Raw genomic sequence first — 17,944 nt, forward strand, 5'->3', positions numbered from 1 at the left:
GGCGCCGCCTGGTGCGAGCGTGGGCGCGCGTCCCACCTCCTCCCGCCATAGATCTCCCGGCCTGTGTTTCGTCCAAAGCCGCCGCACGAGGCTCCCGGACAGGCCCCGCGCGGCGACCGCCCGATCCCCGTTCCGCCCTCTCCCCCCGCCCGGCACTTGCACTCGGCCGCGGCAAGGGAGGAGAGATAGGGGCCGAGACTGCACCTACCGAGCGCCCTCCGCGGCGCGCCCGCGGGCGCCCGACACCGCCGCGGACTCTGCTGGTCCCGGAGGCGAGGGCCGCTGCCCGTCGACCTCAGGGCGGCCTGCAAGGACCTCCGGTCCCCCACGCCGCCCCCGCCTGGCCGGCTCGGCCGGCCCGGCCCCCAGCGGCGAGGCCGACCTGGCCCGCCGTGTAACGCCCGTGCCCGCGTTCGTGGAGGCCCCGGGGGACGGAGCCCCGTCCCCCAGGCCACCCACCTCATCACCCGGCCCAGCTCGACCGCCTGACCCGCGGTACCGAGCCGGGAGCCGGGCAGAACGCTGAGGGCGGGCGGACATCACAGCAGGGATGAGGAAAGGCAGAGAGGAGGATGTAAACTACCAAGGGGGACAATCTGTGTAAAAAACTTGCAAAGTTATGTGGAAACAAATGTCTGCACTGCAGCACTCACCCACCAAAGCAAATCACCACAAGAGAGATCTAAGATGGCCTCACCTTCCCTATATATATCAAACCCTCCCCTTAAAAAAGGCTGTACTTTCCTCACAGCTAGGTCCACCCCTCACCAGATGTTTAACTCTTTCCTTTCCTATGCAGTCAATTCTCTCTCCTTAGAGAAAGAAAAGACTCTCTTGCTGGGGCACTCTTTTTTTTTTTTTTTACAGTGTAATTTTATTAAAATATTAAGGGCGGTATCCTGTTAGGGGTGATGCAATTTCAAAATGGACTGATATCTTGATTAATGACCGATGGTCATTATCACAGTATCCAATTAGAAGCCATTTTGATTGGCTGAATATGAACCTGCGATCGCATGAAAACACATGGCCCATGTGTTATCGCAGCTCCGGTGACCCCCTTCTCGCGTATTCTGCTTCGGGTGACAAAATACACGATAATTGCCTGCATCGGGGCTGATAGGATCACCTCCGGCGATCCTATTAGCAGTGGGAAAGTACCGCTGCTAATAGGATGCTGCCCTAAATATTTATTGATATACTTTAAAGTCATCCTTTTTACCTGCTGAGGAAAGGCCTTACTCTTCCATATCATGCAGTATACAGTATATGTAGGTTCAAAAAATAGAACAATGGGGGCGTGACCTGGCAGCGATCTGGAGAGGACGCGTGCAGCTTCAGCTCCTGTCCGTGCCTGCATATACTGAGGCTTTCGCCAGCTCTACAGCCCCTATGCCCACACTCAACGGCAGCCCAGGCACATACCACCTCTCGGCTACCCACTGGTGGTGCTCACAGAGCCGGGAGGGGTCGCCTACCCCTCTGCGGATTGTGGCCTACTGGCTTTTGGGGAGCCAGAATCCAGAGTTTAGAGCGGCGCGGTCCACCCGCGCCGCGGGATCTGTCACCAGAGCTGAGCGGCGCTGCTCAATGTGCTGCCAGGGAATTGGGGGACTCCGGTAAGCTCACAGTGGCGGTGCCTGTGTACCTGCAGAGTCAGCAGTTTGGGGGCGGGGGGGCAGTTGGAAAGAACCAGCAGGTGCCCGGAGCTGAGCTGCGGCGAGTACAGTGTATTTAGTGGCACAAGTGCGTGAAGTGCTGCCAGAAACTCTCTGGCATCGAGGAGACACTGGTGCTTGTGAAACAGACAGCGGCAGTGATTAAGCTTCCTTTACCTCTTAGCTTCTCTATAGTGTGAAGAAAGCTAGGATACAGATTCCTGCCCTTCTCTCCACCCTGATCTGTGAACAAGCAGCCGTATCTGGAACTCACTGTATACTCTACCCTTGCCTATGAAGGTGCATTCTCGGTGTAAGACTCCTGATAACCTAATCCTGCATTTTACCTAAGTGGTCTCATTATACCATACTTGAGAAATGGATGTATTCGCTCTTACACAGCAGCTTCTGAGCTTTACTTTAACAAGCTTTTACTAGCTCATATGTGATTTCTACGGTTGGAGCTCCCTCTGGTGCTAAACCACCTGATCCCACTTTTCGGATTTACTTGCATTGTGCAAATGTGTGTTTTTTTGTTGTTATGTGTTGTGTTTTTGTTTTGTTTTATTCATTTCTGCATGTCCACACTTTGACTCTGTCTCAAGTCACCGTTGATACCTTCTCAGTGAGCTTCGCTATTTGCCCTGGCAAATGATACTGTAATGTAACCACGCCACGCAGAGGGGATTTTATTGTAAAATCTATCAGAATATACTTAACCTACCTTAACGATTTACCATATTAGGTCTTGTCCTGGTTCTTTTTTTTTCCCTTTGTCCCGACAAATGACGAGGCAACTCCAGAAAATCTACGAAAAATTGAGGTCATTCCTCACAAGCTGTAGCCTTTCATACTCTATTTGGTCCGTCTCCTTTTGAGTCCGCTACATTAGCTCCTCCATCATTGTCTGTGGCTTCGACTTCCATGGAGGGGTATAAGGTCCAGAGCTCTCCCTCTAAGAGCCTTTTTGAAACCAGCTAGCATGGAAAACGCTAATATGGCTGCAGTCCTGACTCAATTACGCTCCCTCCCGACTCGACAAGACATTCAACAAGACTTAAGTATGGAAAAGCGGATCCAGGAATACATGCAAGCACGTATTTCCACCATACAATCTGATCTTACACAGGTGGCGAATAGGGTTGTTGACCTAGAAGAACATAGAGACGAGACGTATTCTAAACTTGCTGACCTCCATGATCTCATGTCGGTTGAGGTATAAGAAATAAGGAGATTGGATGATATTGACAACATGTGATGTCGGCAGAATAATCTAAGGATTAAAGGCGCACCGGGCTCTGCGGCCAAAAGGTGCACCTACTAAAAAACCTAGAGATGTAATTTGTCGTCTACACTATTTTAAAGTGAAGGAGGACATACTACAGCGATCCAGGCAGGTCGCGGAAATGGACTTTAGCGCCCATCAAATACAGATCTTCCAGGACCTCTCGTTGCAGACATTACAACAAAGACGTCTTCTCCGCCCACTTACGGAAGCAATGAGGAAAAAAGACATTCGATTTTTCGATGGGGGTTTCCTTTAAGCATCCAAGTGTCCCGTGATGGCACTCATTACATACTCTAGGAATATGAAGATGTCCCGTCATTTTGTTCCGCATTGGGACTTCCGTTGATAACACTACCAAATTGACTGGACCCCCTGGTGTTGCCTTCTACATCATTACCACATAATGAGCCCTGGAAAAAAGTAAATAACTCCAGGAGACGCAATCAAACTGCTCTGGCTGACAACACTTCTGAGGTCCCCTGAGCAGAGCCATTGCTCCATCATGACATATCCTTTTTTTCTTTTGTGTGATTTGTCTGATAGACCATTAACTACTGGAGCACATGATAAACAAGTCAGTCTCTGATCAAAGACAATGGTGTTGTCTACACCTGCCCTTGCCGTTTATTACAAGATGGGAGACATTCTCTACTTACTATTCTTTCCAAATATTTCAGTTGTTGTCTTATCACAGTAGATCTGTAAACGATTCCGATCAATATATTTCTTCTTGGTATAAAAGTCCTAATTTACGTTATATTCTGCTAACCAATTCTTTTATTTTGTTACTTTAGATTGTTGCAACCACGAAGACCCTGTTAACTCCCACTTTCTGCTGTAAATTTTTTAGACCATGGGACGGTTTGGTCTTGCCATGGCTATCAATGCAGAGATTACTATTTTTAGGCATTTTCTATATTTGTTTCTTATGTTTCGATCCTTGTCTCCCCATTTCCATCCTCTTGTGTTGTCTTACACATTCTTCCCAACCCTCAGTTCTTTGCAGGTACGAGTCCTCCTAAGTGTTCGGTATGTAGTCCAGTTGGCTAGGAGGACGATACAGACCGTCTGTCCTTGCCTTTTTTTTTTTTTTTTTTCCTATGGCTCATTTAAAGGTAACTTATAATGTGAAGGGTTTGAATATACTAGAAAAGGGGTCTGGCCTTTTACATAGTTTACACAAAAGATAAAGCGGAGGTGGTATTCTTACAGGAGACGCATTTTAAGAAAGGGGCATCTCCAGGCCTTCACTCACGTCATTTCCCTCAAGGTTATTTTAATTTTTACTCTGGGGCAAAGGCTAGGGGAGTAGCCATTCTTTTTGCAAAACATCTGAGACTAACTGATATTTCAGATTTGTTAATAGGAGACGGAAGATGGGTATTGGTCAAGACCACTATAGCTCGTCAGAAATGTACTTTTGTAAATCTCTATCTCCCTAACCAGGGCCAAACTCATTTTCTCAGATTCCCTGGAACTGGTAGAACAGAACATAGAAGGTATTCTAGTAGTGGTGGTGGTGGTGGGGGATTTTAACTGGGTGTTAGAACTCCATTTGGATTCCTCTACTAGGTCTATACGGAATACAGTAAAGGAGTCCAAACGATGTAGATCGCTTTTACAAGATTTCCAACTAGTTGACACCTGGCGTCTTCTGTGCCCAGCGGATAGGGACTTTACTTTCTACTCGTCCCCACACAACACGTACTCCCGCATTGACTACCTCTGCGTGAGCCATGCTCATCTCGATCTGTTGACTGATGCAACTATTGGCCAAACAGCGGGATTAGATCATGCTCCCATTACACTCACCCTCTCCCTCCGTCAACCTCCCCTCCCCCCCCCCCCCTCCCCCGAGGCATTGGCAATGGCGACTTATCGAACACCTCCTTAGGGATCCTGATTGTCGAGCCCAGATTGAAAAAGCCATAGATGAATACTTCCTACTTCCTTTTAAACATGACTGATGGCATTTCACCAGAAACACAGTGGGAAGCGCATAAATGTGTGATAAGAGGCAAATGTATGCAACTGGGCTCATATTTAACCACTTAACTGACAATTTGTTTCCCCCAATGACCGCTCCGAAATTTGTTTTTCTTTTTTTTTATGAGTGAAGAACATGAATTTAACTCTATCCAAAATGATTTTAGTTAAAAAAAACAAAAACAAAAAAACTTGTCGTTGTTGTAAAATTTCTTTTCAAACATCGAAAAATCGATCGGGAACATCGTGACCATTGGAAACATCACGACCATCGCGGCTTTCATTTTGAAAGCCGGGACAGCTTCCAGGTACACCGTGGGGGCATGGGGGGGTTCATTTACACTTCCCCAGCGGCTGCTATTGTCTGCAGCCGCTGGGAGGGGGGTGTCCTGACGTGCTGACCAATCAGTAGTGGAGAGTGCAGGGAGGCAGAGGGACCTTCCGGTCGCTCTAACAGCAGCAGCGAAGGGAAGTTTTCCTTCCCTGCCGTTGCTAATACTGTTTATCTGACTGGTCGCATCCTATGCAACCAGGTCAGATAAAGCACTTGCTGGCATGGTCGCATCTGATGCGACCATGCCAGGCAAGTGGTTAAAAAAAACAAAAGGTTGACTGTAGAAACGCCCTTCTTGGGAAAAAAAAAATAGAACTAACACACACAACTACACTACACTAGCATCTGATACATTGATTGAGCTCCAGCAAGCACTGAACAGCCTACTTAGTGACGGTACATGCAGGGCATGCCGTAAATGTCGACACAAATATCATAGCTGAGGGTAATAAACCAGGCAAACTTTTGGCTCGTACTCTTAGAGCTCAAAGATCCTTGACACATATATCGAATCTTAAGGATGCCAAGGGTGGCCTCATGCCAATGATTAGGAGATTGCTCAAATATTTCATGAGTACTATTCAGAACTTTATAACCTAGTAACAAAACACTCGCTTTCTACCCGAACAGACTACAAACAAAGTATACCAACACTTCTGGAGGAAATTAAATTCCCGACTCTTCCCGAAGAAGTTGTCCAGGTTTTGGAGGATCCCTTTACAGAGGAGGAACTTGTGATTGCTCTTAAAACTTCACCTAATGACAAAAGCCCAGACCCCGATGGCTTTCCTGTTACCTATTATAAAGCCTTATTCCCCTTTTATTGCGAGCCTGTTATGCGGTCTCTTCAGAGGTCCCTTTCTCCGGCCAGTCCCTTGGAGCCTATATAACTATTATACCAAAAGAAGGTAAAGACCAGACACTTCCATCTAGCTACAGACCAATCTCTCTACTTAATGTAGATATTTAATTATATGCAAAACTTATGGCCAACCGCCTTGCACCGTTACTACCGGATGTAGTCCACCCTGATCAGGCTGGATTCATTCCAGGCAGAGAGGCATAGGATAACACTATCAAAGTTATTGATGTGATGGCACATGCCCAGGCAGTAGGAGCTCCCTAAATGCTTCTCTCCATGGATCCAGAAAAGGCCTTTGATCGGGTGGACTGGGATTTTATGGAGGCAATTCTAGAGCAGTTAGGTCTAGGACATACTTTCATGCAGAAAATTCTCGTGTTGTACAGAGGTCCTTCGGTACAGGTCAGGGTGAATGGATTTCTCTCTGAACCGATACAAACATCCAATGCCACCCGCCAGGGCTGCCCGCTGTTGCCCTTGATACTTGTACTATGTATGGAGGCTTTGGCGAGAGCATAACAGGCTCTGCGAATCAGCGATATAAACCATCGTTTGGCCCTTTTTGCAGATGATTTAACAATCCTAACTAATCCTGTGGTTTCTTTGCCCAATCTTATGGAGGAATTTATGAGCTTTGGCAGGCTGTCTAATTTTAAAATTAATTATTCCAAATCAACGGCGCTGAATATTACGCTCCCGGACCCAATGGTCTCTGCCTTATCCATGTATTTTCTGTTTTACATGGCATCCATCTCACATTAAATATTTAGGAATTTTGATTCCAGCAACACTTACCACCACTGTCACTCTTAATCATACCCAGCTCCTTTGCACATTGCGGCAGGAGATAACACATTGGCTCACGTAGTGGTTTTCCTGGCTTTGCCGTATAAACATTGGGAAAATGAGATTCCCAGGTTGTTGTACCTCTTTCAAACTATCCCGCTGAGACTCCCCCCGCAGTTCTTATTGGTAGCACATAGGGCGATTAAGTCATTTTGTTTGGAATGGGCGGAAACCTAGATTCAAACATACCAATTTTGTAGAGAAGGAAATCTCAGGGTGGTCAACAATTGCATGTGATTTCGGCATTCTATTAAGCCACGGTATTACACAGAATCATGGACTGGTCCCGTCCAGGCCCAATTAGGAAACAGTGGGTTGACTTGGAGGCTTCCTCCACAAATCTTTAATTTTATATGCAGTACCATCATCTCTCCAAATTAAATGCTCGTTGCATTACAGTCAGGCCACTTTAGCCTTATGGTAGACTCTTCGCTATAGATGAGGAATATCGTCAGGAAAAACACTCTTATCTATCTTTTGATAATTCGATGTTCCCTCTGGGAATTTTAAGTGAGTTAGCTCTTAGATGGAGGAGGGCGGGTGTGAAAAGGATACACCACTTGATTGCAAATGGTAAACTCAAAACTCTCTCAGAATTGCAGGACAATGACTATATCCTTGCAAAAGATTACTGGTTCTATCTTCAACTGCGTAATTTCATTGCCTCGCACAGAGGAGTAATTGACCTCCTATAAGGTTCTTACACCCTTTGAGTCCATGTGCAATCAATCTACAGTCCCCACACATGTCATATCAGGCATCTTGAGTCTCATTCATGGTCACTTCCCTGTGAACCCTTACTTCTGCGACACATGGGATAAAGACTTGACACATCGGGGAATTGGTGTAAACTGGGAAAAACACTGAGGTTATGGCACATTGGCCCTCATTCCGAGTTGTTCGCTCGCAAGCTGCTTTTAGCAGCTTTGCACACGCTAAGCCGCCGCCTACTGGGAGTGAATCTTAGCTTCTCAAAATTGCGAACGAAAGATTCGCAATATTGCGAAAAGACTTCTCTGTGCAGTTTCTGAGTAGCTCGAGACTTACTCTTCCAGTGCGATCAGTTCAGTGCTTGTCGTTCCTGGTTTGACGTCACAAACACACCCAGCGTTCGCCCAGACACTCCTCCGTTTCTCCAGCCACTCCCGCGTTTTTCCCAGAAACGGTAGCGTTTTTTCACACACTCCCATAAAACGGCCTGTTTCCGCCCAGAAACACCCACTTCCTCTCAATCACATTACGATCACTAGAACGAAGAAAAACCTCGTAATGCCGTGAGTAAAATTCCTAACCGCATAGCAAATTTACTTGGCGCAGTCGCACTGCGGACATTGCGCATGCGCATTAGCGACTAATCGCTCCGTTGCGAGAAAAAAATAACGAGCGAACAACTCGGAATGACCCCCATTGCTCTATGAGCTTTGAAGTTGTGGAAACGCAATATAAATTATTGTCAAGGTGGAATAGGTGCCTGTCCCTCTTGCATAAATTCTATCCATCTGTTTCTCCTTTATGTTGGCTTTGTGGCAGAGATAGAGGCACGCTAATCCACATTTGGTGGGACTGCCCCTCAATCGCCCTTTTCTGGAACACAATCCTACAGTTGTCGACCAAAATCTTAGGATTCCAGGTACCTACTGGGCCAGACTTCTGGCTGCTTTCACACTCCAATATTCCCATTACAAAGTACAAAAAGTCTCTCCTTAAATATTTAAAGAATGCGACAAGGGCTGTTCCAGTACGTTGGCGGTCTACAGATCCGCCGACAGTGTGGGAATGGTTTCAAAGTATAGATTTTTATATGCATATGGAAGACCTTTTCTATGCCTTCCTGGATAAATATTCGGATTATACAAAACACTTGGTTTAATTGGTTGGACTTTAAGACGACCACAACCTATGCTGCTTTTATACCCCACAACCTACCTTTTTTTTTTAAAGTATTGATTAACTAATTTGACACTTTTATGAGATCTCTACTGGACAGTGCCTGAGTTCTTTCCCGAACGGTTTTCCCCTTACCTTGTTTTCTCTTGTCTTCCCCCTATTGCTATTCTGTTAGAAACCAACATTCATGTTGCGGTTATTAAAATTGACTGCTCATTTTGGACGGTAGTCCTAATATGTAATACTATGCTCTCAGTTGTAATTACGCTTATGATTTTACCCGTATGTCATTATTTTCTTTGTCATTGCCGTTATAGGACCTAATTCAGACCTGATCGGTGCTGTGCGTTATCGCACAGCAGCCAACGCGCCGGTGCGTGGCAGACAGCCGACAGTTGTCCTAGGCTTGCGATTGCTTCTGACAGGTGGGAGGGGGTGGGATGGCGGCATTTGGCTGCCGTTTAGGGAGCGCCGTCCGGCCAACGCAGGCGTGGCCATGCCGGGGCAGGCCGCGGCACAGCCACTGCGACACGAGCAGCGATGAGTAGCTCCCTGCCAGTGCTCAGGAGTTGCGCTGGCTGGGAGCTATAGTACTCTTCCAATACAAAAGCATCGCCGCTGTGCGATGCTCTTGTGCGACGGGGCCAGACCAGACATGCGGGGCGGACTAGCCCTGTGCTGAGCGTCCCCCCACATGTCAGTGTGCCTGATCGTAGCCATGCAAAATTTTACACGGCTACGATCAGGTCTGAATTAGGCCCATAATGCAGACACACTATGGATTAATATGCTTGGACATGAGTGGGAATCGTATTATCTGCAGAATTGAAAATCTATTAGAAAGAAAACCATGTCAATACATTAACATATAGTATGTACAGCCATGTGTGAGTTAGTAGTGTGCTATTGAGCCAAAAAAATGTACAATAACACGGTACGAGGAATGTGTCTGTTACGTTTTAAGGGTTTAAACAAGTCAAACGGTACACAAACTATAATAAAATATTTAACGCATTCATTGGATACTAAAAGATCACATAATATCCAAATGTAACATCATGTATACTTAGTAGGGGATCCAATTGGCACAATAACTCTGAAAACAAGTTATCTGGATGATCCACAATAGGCATTGGAATGCATGTAGGGATATGAGAAGTCCTCACTCCTCAAAAGGACAGAGGGGCCAAATCGGAGGTGGACTCAGCCGTGCGTCTGGTCTGCAAACATGCACCGGCCGCAGTGCACATGTGCGACACTTCTCCTTACGGTGGCCACAAGGTGATTGACAATAGCGGGTGTTCAGGGAGCGGCGTTTGGCGGTGGAATTGGGGGGGGTGGGGGGGGGGGGGGGGGAGTGTCGCAAGCATTTTTGTGGCAGGTGCGTGACCTCACACGCTGTTGCCCCGATAGATAAAATGGCCCTGTACTGGGCGGCCCCAGCATGTGAGGAGATGGACGCAGATCTTGCTACGGGAAGCAAGATCTGAGTATCTCTGAATAACCCCCAGAGTACGGGGGAGTGTGTCAGAGATAAAGGAAAAGGTAAGGGATCTGCTGTTCGGCCCCCTGTTGGAAACCCATTGCAGGGAGTACAGCATGACCCGGCACAGTGAGAGTCCAAGACAGCGGAATGGAGTCTGTTATTGCAATGTATAGAGCACTGCTGATATAACTAATAGTGATATATCTGTACAAGGTAAATACCTGTTTAGATCCCTGTTACTCCTTATTACAGTATGCTCGGAGGAGGGGGGGGGGGGGAGAGTAGTGGTGGGGGGAGAAATCCTTGAGAATAAACCAACAAAAACTAAACTCCTAAAGGGAGTACAAATGGAAACAGAAAAATCTATTTTAAACTATATATAAATATATTGCGAATAAAGGGGGTCATTCAGACCTGATTGCTAGGGGGTGTTTTTTGCAGCCCTGCGATCAGATAGTCGCCACCTGCAGGGGGAGGGGATAACGCTGTGTAAGTGTGCGATCGCTTCATTAGCAGAGCTGCATAAGCATTGGTTTGTGCAGCCTCTGCTCAGCCCAGGAGTTAATCTGCCAGATCCCGCCTGCGTTTTTCCGGACGCTGCTGTAAAACGGTCAGTTGCCACCCACAAACGGCCACTTCCTGTCAATAACCTTGCCATAGTTTTTCTCGCACCATCCCGTCGATGGGCGCCAGCGCCTGTCGCTGTTGTGCGACACACCGGTGCATTGCGGTTCACATGCATGCACAGTTCAGGTCTGATTGCATGCTGTGCGAAAACGCACAGCAGCAATCAGGCCTGAATTACCCCCAAAATCGCATATGTAGTTAATTACAACAGTTGGTTCAGCAGTTTATGATAAGTGTTGAGTTGCAGGTTTGTTCAAAAATCACTTTGACATGTAAAAAACAAACAAAACAAGCCATTAGCTTATTAGTTGCTAAATAGACACGGTGTGCCAATAGATGTTATTTCACCCGAACATATTCCACCTTCTGGTTTGTTTTTGTGTGGGTCCCCCATCCCCCCAACGATCCCCACAAAAAACTTCTGGACTTCATGTGAGGTAACAAAAGACAGTGATTCAAACACTATCCTTTTACAGGCGCAAATCCCAAGGTGGTCTTCAGCCCAATAACCTTTTGACCTACCTTCATAATGTACTTTTCAGTCACATAGTTGAGTGGACAAGAGGTACAGACTCCAAACAGTGGGTCACTATTCAAGATGGATTTCTACCTATAACTCCTTGGGCAACGACTCTCCCATCTCTGACCCACTCAACAATCTCTTCCATGCTGTACTGCTGGAAAAAGTACAGGACCCCCAAGCACATATTCTCATTGCCTACACCTAGGGGCACAGGGTGTTGCGCCAGGCCAAGGTTTTGTAGGGGTGAGGGAGCGCATCACCATCTTACATTGTGGTAAGCAGGTATCCCCTTTCTCTACCGAGGCACCATCTTTCCAATGATATTCGGGAAGATATCACGTGTACAGTAGAAAGCCAAGACTCCGTCACAGTGCCACTGTCTTTGCTTTCACTGTGCAGTGCGCCTTCCCAAACTTGTCACTGGGTTGATAATGTCATGGCGGAGGAGTTGTCCACTTCCTGGAGCAAGGTATGTTTACTGAGAAGGAGGTGGTGGACCCATCCCCCTGCAGGTCCCCTCCAACAAGCCCGGGTAATCAGTACCCACTCTTCCCACAGTACTAGTGTATACACCACTTGCCTCTCTTTTGCAACCCTGGTTTCTTGCCGGGCCTATACCCTTGGGGGCACACATCAAGCCTGCTGTTTGTCGGTCAGCTGGTAGAGCATTATGTAGTGTCTTTTCTCCTCAGACGGCTGTGCAATTCCAAACAACAAAAAAACGTGCCCATAGTGGTCACCTCAGTTCTTTCGCATTCATATGCATGGATGTATATCAGGGAAGGGATTTGTAGTGGCATAATGTTGCAGACGGGTGACAGCCAAAAGACCCAGCTGCATCCACTTTCACCCTGAATCGGGCCCAAACTCAGGAAGAAAGGTAGCTGCTCTTAAAGGTATTCCATCCCCTATTATGTCAAAGGAACCTTGAAACAAACATGAATATAACGGCATATTTGATAATGGCATTCTTTTCTTGAAGATGTCTCCTGCATGCATACCTGGATGTTATCCATAATCCAAAATGTTGATCTGTTTACATCATGATAATGATCCAAAATGGCTAGATGGACCCTGTAATTGTGAGCTCCAAATTGTTGTAAATAAGGGTGTAGGCCATGGGTCTTCAACCTATGGCCCTCTAGCTGTTGTGGAACTGTACATCCCAGCATGCCCTGCTCAGTTTTAGCATGCCTTAACAAAATTATGGCAGGGCATGCTGGGATGTACAGTTCCACAGCAGCTGGAGAGCCGCAGGTTGAAGACCCATGGTGTAGGCAAAATCTTATAGCAACAGGACACTAGATCTAGTTTTGGTGAGTGTAATATATCTGGTAACCGATAACTAACTATAGCTACTCGTCAGCAGCAGGAAGGACGGTTTCTGAGTTGGGAACAAAGTTAAAAAAAAACAAGTCCTTTTACGCCTAAACAATGCAAGCGGTGCATATGCGTGTGTCATTTGTCATTACATTTACTTCGCTGCACTTGATGTGAATAAGGTCCTCTTTCTTCCAACCTATCAGAGGCAAGTGATCATCTCTTTCCAACTTAACCACCCACTGACCCAATAACTGAAAACCTATTTATTTTTATTTCAGGAAGCAGAGATCAGCGAAGGCCAACAATCCTCCAACAACTCTCTAATTCAGATAAAAACTTCCAGTAAGTAGCTATTTATTCTCTCATACAGTCTAAATGTTACCTACAAATATAAATCTAACAATTCTTTTGAACAGATTTATGGTATTACTTTACCTCTCTAAGCAGATATCTCCTAAGTGAACAATTATTGGTATACTACACATACCAGGTGATGATGATTTCAACAGTGACCTATATTTACAACTTGTGAGTTAGCACAACTTAGAAGGTAAGCATAGTGAGTCAGTGACCAGCAGATACTATAATATATTAAGTAGGTTCATTTCAAATAAATATCCTTAAATTTTTGGAGGTGCTAGTAGGTTTTTTTAAAAGACACTATAAATCTACATCTCCAAACCAGACAATGTACCCTTACTAAATAATTGTCATTCTAAGAAAGTTCTCAGGCCCATTCAACCGTTGGTGCACATATATGAACAATTAGTTGTCCGGAGTTGACCAAACTTGTAAGTTGCTAATAACTGGACAACAGTGTGAGTTGGTTTGTCTAAGATTGGTATCCTTTTCCTATAGAACTGCACTTACTTTCCACTATTTCTGTCTTAATATTGATCCCTAAAGGATGACCTGGAAATAAGGTGTTTAGTTTATTTATTAACCATTTCTTATACAACGCAGAATGTTCTGTCGTGGTTTATAATTGGTGCAACAGAAATAGAACAAAACTGGGTAATAACAGACATAGAGGTAGGAAGGCCCTGCTTGCAATCTATAGGGAAATAGACTTTGATACACAAGGATAGGTGCTGCCTATTGCATAAGGTTCCTGCCAGACTGCAAAGATTCTTAATGGCCAGTATGTTATGGTAAAACAGTAATGTTGACTTGGGGTCAGGAGGATGTGAAAATGAAGAAAGACAGAGGGGTAAATTTACTAAGGTGGGGGATTTTTGGAACTGGTGATGGTTGCTATGGGCAGCAACCAGAGTCTATCTTCTAGAAGCAGCTAGATAATGTTAAGTAGAATCTGATTGGTTGGTTGATATGAGCAACATCACTAGTTCTAAAAATCTCCCGCCTTAGTTAATTTACCCCATAACGTGTGGACTGTATAGAGGGGATGTAATTGGGTAGGAAAGCTTACAGTTTGAAGTTTTACATGGGTGGTTCTGGAATCTGATTGTCTGAAGAGGTGCATTTTCAGGGAATGCTTGAAGGTTTGGAAACTAGAGGAGAATTTTATTGTTCATAGGAGGGCATTCCTCAGAGTGGGTGCAGCCCAAAAGCAAGTCCTGTACTTGTGAGTGGGAGTGAGTAATACATGTGGATGAGAGACACCGATCTTGTGCAGGGCGGGGATGAGATGTATTGTGTATTGGTGCAGTCTGGATAATAGCCTTGTGTGAAAGTACAGTAAAAGTATTTGAGTAGAATATCAGTAACCAATGGAGGCACTGACAGGGTGTATCAGCAGAGGATGTGCATTATGGTTGGTGAGGAAGATCAGCCTCACAGCTGCATTCAAAATGGATTGTAATGGTGCAAGTCTATTTTTGGGAAGACCGGTAATGAGACTATTGCAATAATCAATGCAGCAGATAATGAGTCCATGGATTTGGTGTTTTTACAGTGTCTTGTGTAATATATGGTCCCAGCAGTCCCCTCCCCAGTGCAAAAATGGAGGGGCCACTGGGTTTTCAGTGTTGGAAACCCTACAACCACTTTTTATTTTTTTATTTGATACTCTACCATGGTATTGGGAGCGTGCATACCCATGCTAAGCCAAAATTGTCCATGAGGTATGCAAGATTTTACCTTGCTAAACCTCGCTCCCGATTGAGGGCCTAACTCAGACCTGATCTTCGCAACAAATTTGTTAGCAGATGGGCAAAACCATGTGCACTGCAGGGGAGCGGTTAGATGTAACGTGCAGAGAGATAGATTTGGGTGGGTTATTTTGTTTCTGTGCAGAGTAAATACTGGCTTCTTTATTTTTACACTGCAATTTAGATTTCAGTTTGAACACACCCCACCCAAATCTAACTCTCTGCATATGTTATATCTGTCCCCTCTGCAGTGCACATGGTTTTGCCCATTAGCTACCATATTTGCTGCTACAATCAGGTCTGAATTAGGCCCTGAATTCCCTTTTAAAAGAGTAATTAGAATGGTTCTCCTCCGCAGACAAGGAGTGAACATAATTCCATATCTGGACGATCTGCTGATAAAGGCATCATCCAGGGAGAAGTTGTTAGTCCATTGCTCTCACGACTCGTCTGTTCAGGGAGCACGGTTGGATCCTGAACCTTCCAACGTCACATTTGGAGCCAACATGGAGGTTATCTTTCCTGGGGATGGTCCTCGACACGGAGGTGCAGAGGGTGTTTCTGCCGGTGGAAAAAGCGTTGGTGATACAATCAATTGCCTGGGACATCTTGAAGCCTGCCCGGGTGTGGGTTCATCAGTGCATTCACCTTCTGGGGAAGATGGTTGCCTCTTACGAGGCTCTACAGTACGGAAGATTTCATGCTCTGTCTTTCCAACTGGATCTGCCAGGCCAGTGGTCGGGTTCTCACCTACACATGCACCAGAGAATAGTCTGTCACCGAAAGCAAGGATTTCACTCCTCTGGTGGCTGCTACTGCCTCACCTTCTGGAGGGCCGCAGGTTCGGGGTTCAGAACTGGATCCTTCTAACCACGGATGCAAGTCTCAGAGGTTGCGGAGCAGTCTCCCAAGAGGAAACCTTCTCAGGAAGGTGGTCAAGTCGGGAATCCCTTCTTCCAATAAACATCCTGGAGCTAAGAGCCGTGTACAACGGGCTTCTTCAAGCAGCACACCTTCTACAGGCTCGGGCCATACAGGTGCAGTCGGACAATGTAACGCCAGTGGCCTACATAAACTGACAGGGCGGAACGAAGAGCTGCAATGTCAAGAGGTGACAAAAAGCCTCCTCTGGGCAGAAAGGCACGTGGTGGCGCTATCAGCAATCTTCATTCCGGGAGTGGACAACTGGGAAGCGGATTTCGTCAGCAGACACGATCTCCATCCAGGAGAATGGAGCCTCCATCCGGAGGTGTTAACAGAGGTGACCAGTCGTTGGGGCGTGCCTCAAATATGTCAGGTCTGTAACTCTGTCTGTTCCTGGAGGGGGCACTAGTGGGTCAGTGGTGGTGCAGTGGAGAAAATGAGGAGGCTGTAGAAAGTTCCTGCGCATATGAGCATTGATGTTTATTAACACACAGGAGTATAAACAGTGACTGGAACACAAAGGTAATGCTGATGATTGAAAGTTAATGAAAGTAACTAAACGATGATTAACTTGACAGTCGGCAGTAACAGAAATTAATATGCAGATGGAAACAGATGCACTGAAAACAAGATTATAGGCAATACATAACTCAGCTGGATAGATTGGAAACCAACAATGAGGATACACACAGTCTGTATATAGGCACACGTCCACTAAGCCAAGCAAGGCCCAAGCAGGAGACAGTCTATGACGCAGCAAGTTAGTAGATTAAGTGCTGAATGCAATTGCACAGTGCAGAGTTGCTGTTAATTACTACACAGGTGAGAATGGTGAGACACACCTGGAGAAAGTCTCTTACTGCAAGTAGTGTGGAGGCTGACTGTGGCAGGAGTTCATAGGAAAGCTGGAGTAAATGCTAGGACCTGTAGTTCCACAGGAATACTGGAACAGGGAGATCACTTGGAGATGCCAGAAATAGAAGATCGCTGGAAACAGGAGATTGAAAGCTGGGGACTGGAAACTGGAGATTGGAAACTGCTGGGACCTGTAGTTCCACAGGACTAATACACAGGGGAATCTCTGAAGACAGAAGATTGAAGCCAGGAGACGCTTGTTCACAGGATGTGACGCGTTGTTCAAGGCAATGATACTGAGCAGGAACTCTAATTATATACCCACTGGTCAGCAGGGATTGGAGAATCAAGTCATGTGAGAGCCCAATGCTCAGGAGTGGATAGCACCAAGTCAGCTGACTGCAGGTGTCATGGCGGCGCCCATACTCTGGAGATGGTGGGAATACATTGGGGTACACACTGGAGAGTCTCTGCGCATTGCAAGTAATCATGAAACACGCTGCCAGGCTGAGGATGTGACCTCCGGAGGCCAGTACATCAGAGCACTGGTAAGTGACGTGATGCAAAATGCAGATTCCTGACAAAATAGGCATGATGGCCTAGCGTCTCAACAAGAAACTTTTGCGGTACTGTTCCAGGTCGAGAGACCCACAGGCAGTGTCGGTGGACGCGCTGGTGACACTGTGTGTGTTCCAGTCAATGTATGTGTTGCCTCCACTTCCTCTCATACCATGAGTTCTACAGCTTGTAAAAAGAACAAGGGTTCTGGCAATCCTTATTGTTCCGGACTGGCCAAGGAGGGCTTGGTACGTGGATCTACTGCTGGAAGATCCAAGGCCTCTGCCTCTTCGGGAGGGTCTTCTACTACAGGGGCCGTTCGCTTATCAAGACTTACCATGACTACGTATGGCGGTTTAACGCCAGATCTTGGCTCGGAAGGGTACCCCGAGCGCGGTTATTCCTACCTTGATACAGGCTAGGAAGGGAGTAACGTCTAAACCTTACCATCGTATTTGGAAGAAATATGTCTCTTGGTGTGAATCCAAGAAATTTCCTGCGGTGGAGTTTCAACTTGGATGGTTTTTCCTATTTCTGCAAGCAGGTGTGGATATGGGCCTGAGATTGGGGTCCCTAAAGGTCCAGATTTCGGCTTTATCCATTTTCTTCCAGAAACAATTGGCTGCCTTCCCTGAGGTTCAGACCTTTTTGAAAGGGGTTCTGCACATCCAGCCTC

The 17,944-nt window shown here is 46.2% G+C and overlaps 1 protein-coding gene across 2 annotated transcripts in view; it reads left to right on the forward strand.

The window, feature by feature from the left end:
• Window positions 1–17,944, forward strand: part of LOC134958452 (interferon-induced very large GTPase 1-like) — a 168,606-nt gene that overhangs the window by 33,338 nt on the left and 117,324 nt on the right. For both annotated transcript variants that reach the window (XM_063941072.1, XM_063941073.1), the window contains exon 3: window positions 13,099–13,162. The gene's annotated coding sequence lies outside the window, so the exon portion shown is untranslated. The remainder of the gene's footprint in view (window positions 1–13,098; window positions 13,163–17,944) is intronic.

This window comes from Pseudophryne corroboree, chromosome 9 (genome assembly GCF_028390025.1).
Source record: "Pseudophryne corroboree isolate aPseCor3 chromosome 9, aPseCor3.hap2, whole genome shotgun sequence".
NCBI lineage: Eukaryota > Metazoa > Chordata > Amphibia > Anura > Myobatrachidae > Pseudophryne > Pseudophryne corroboree.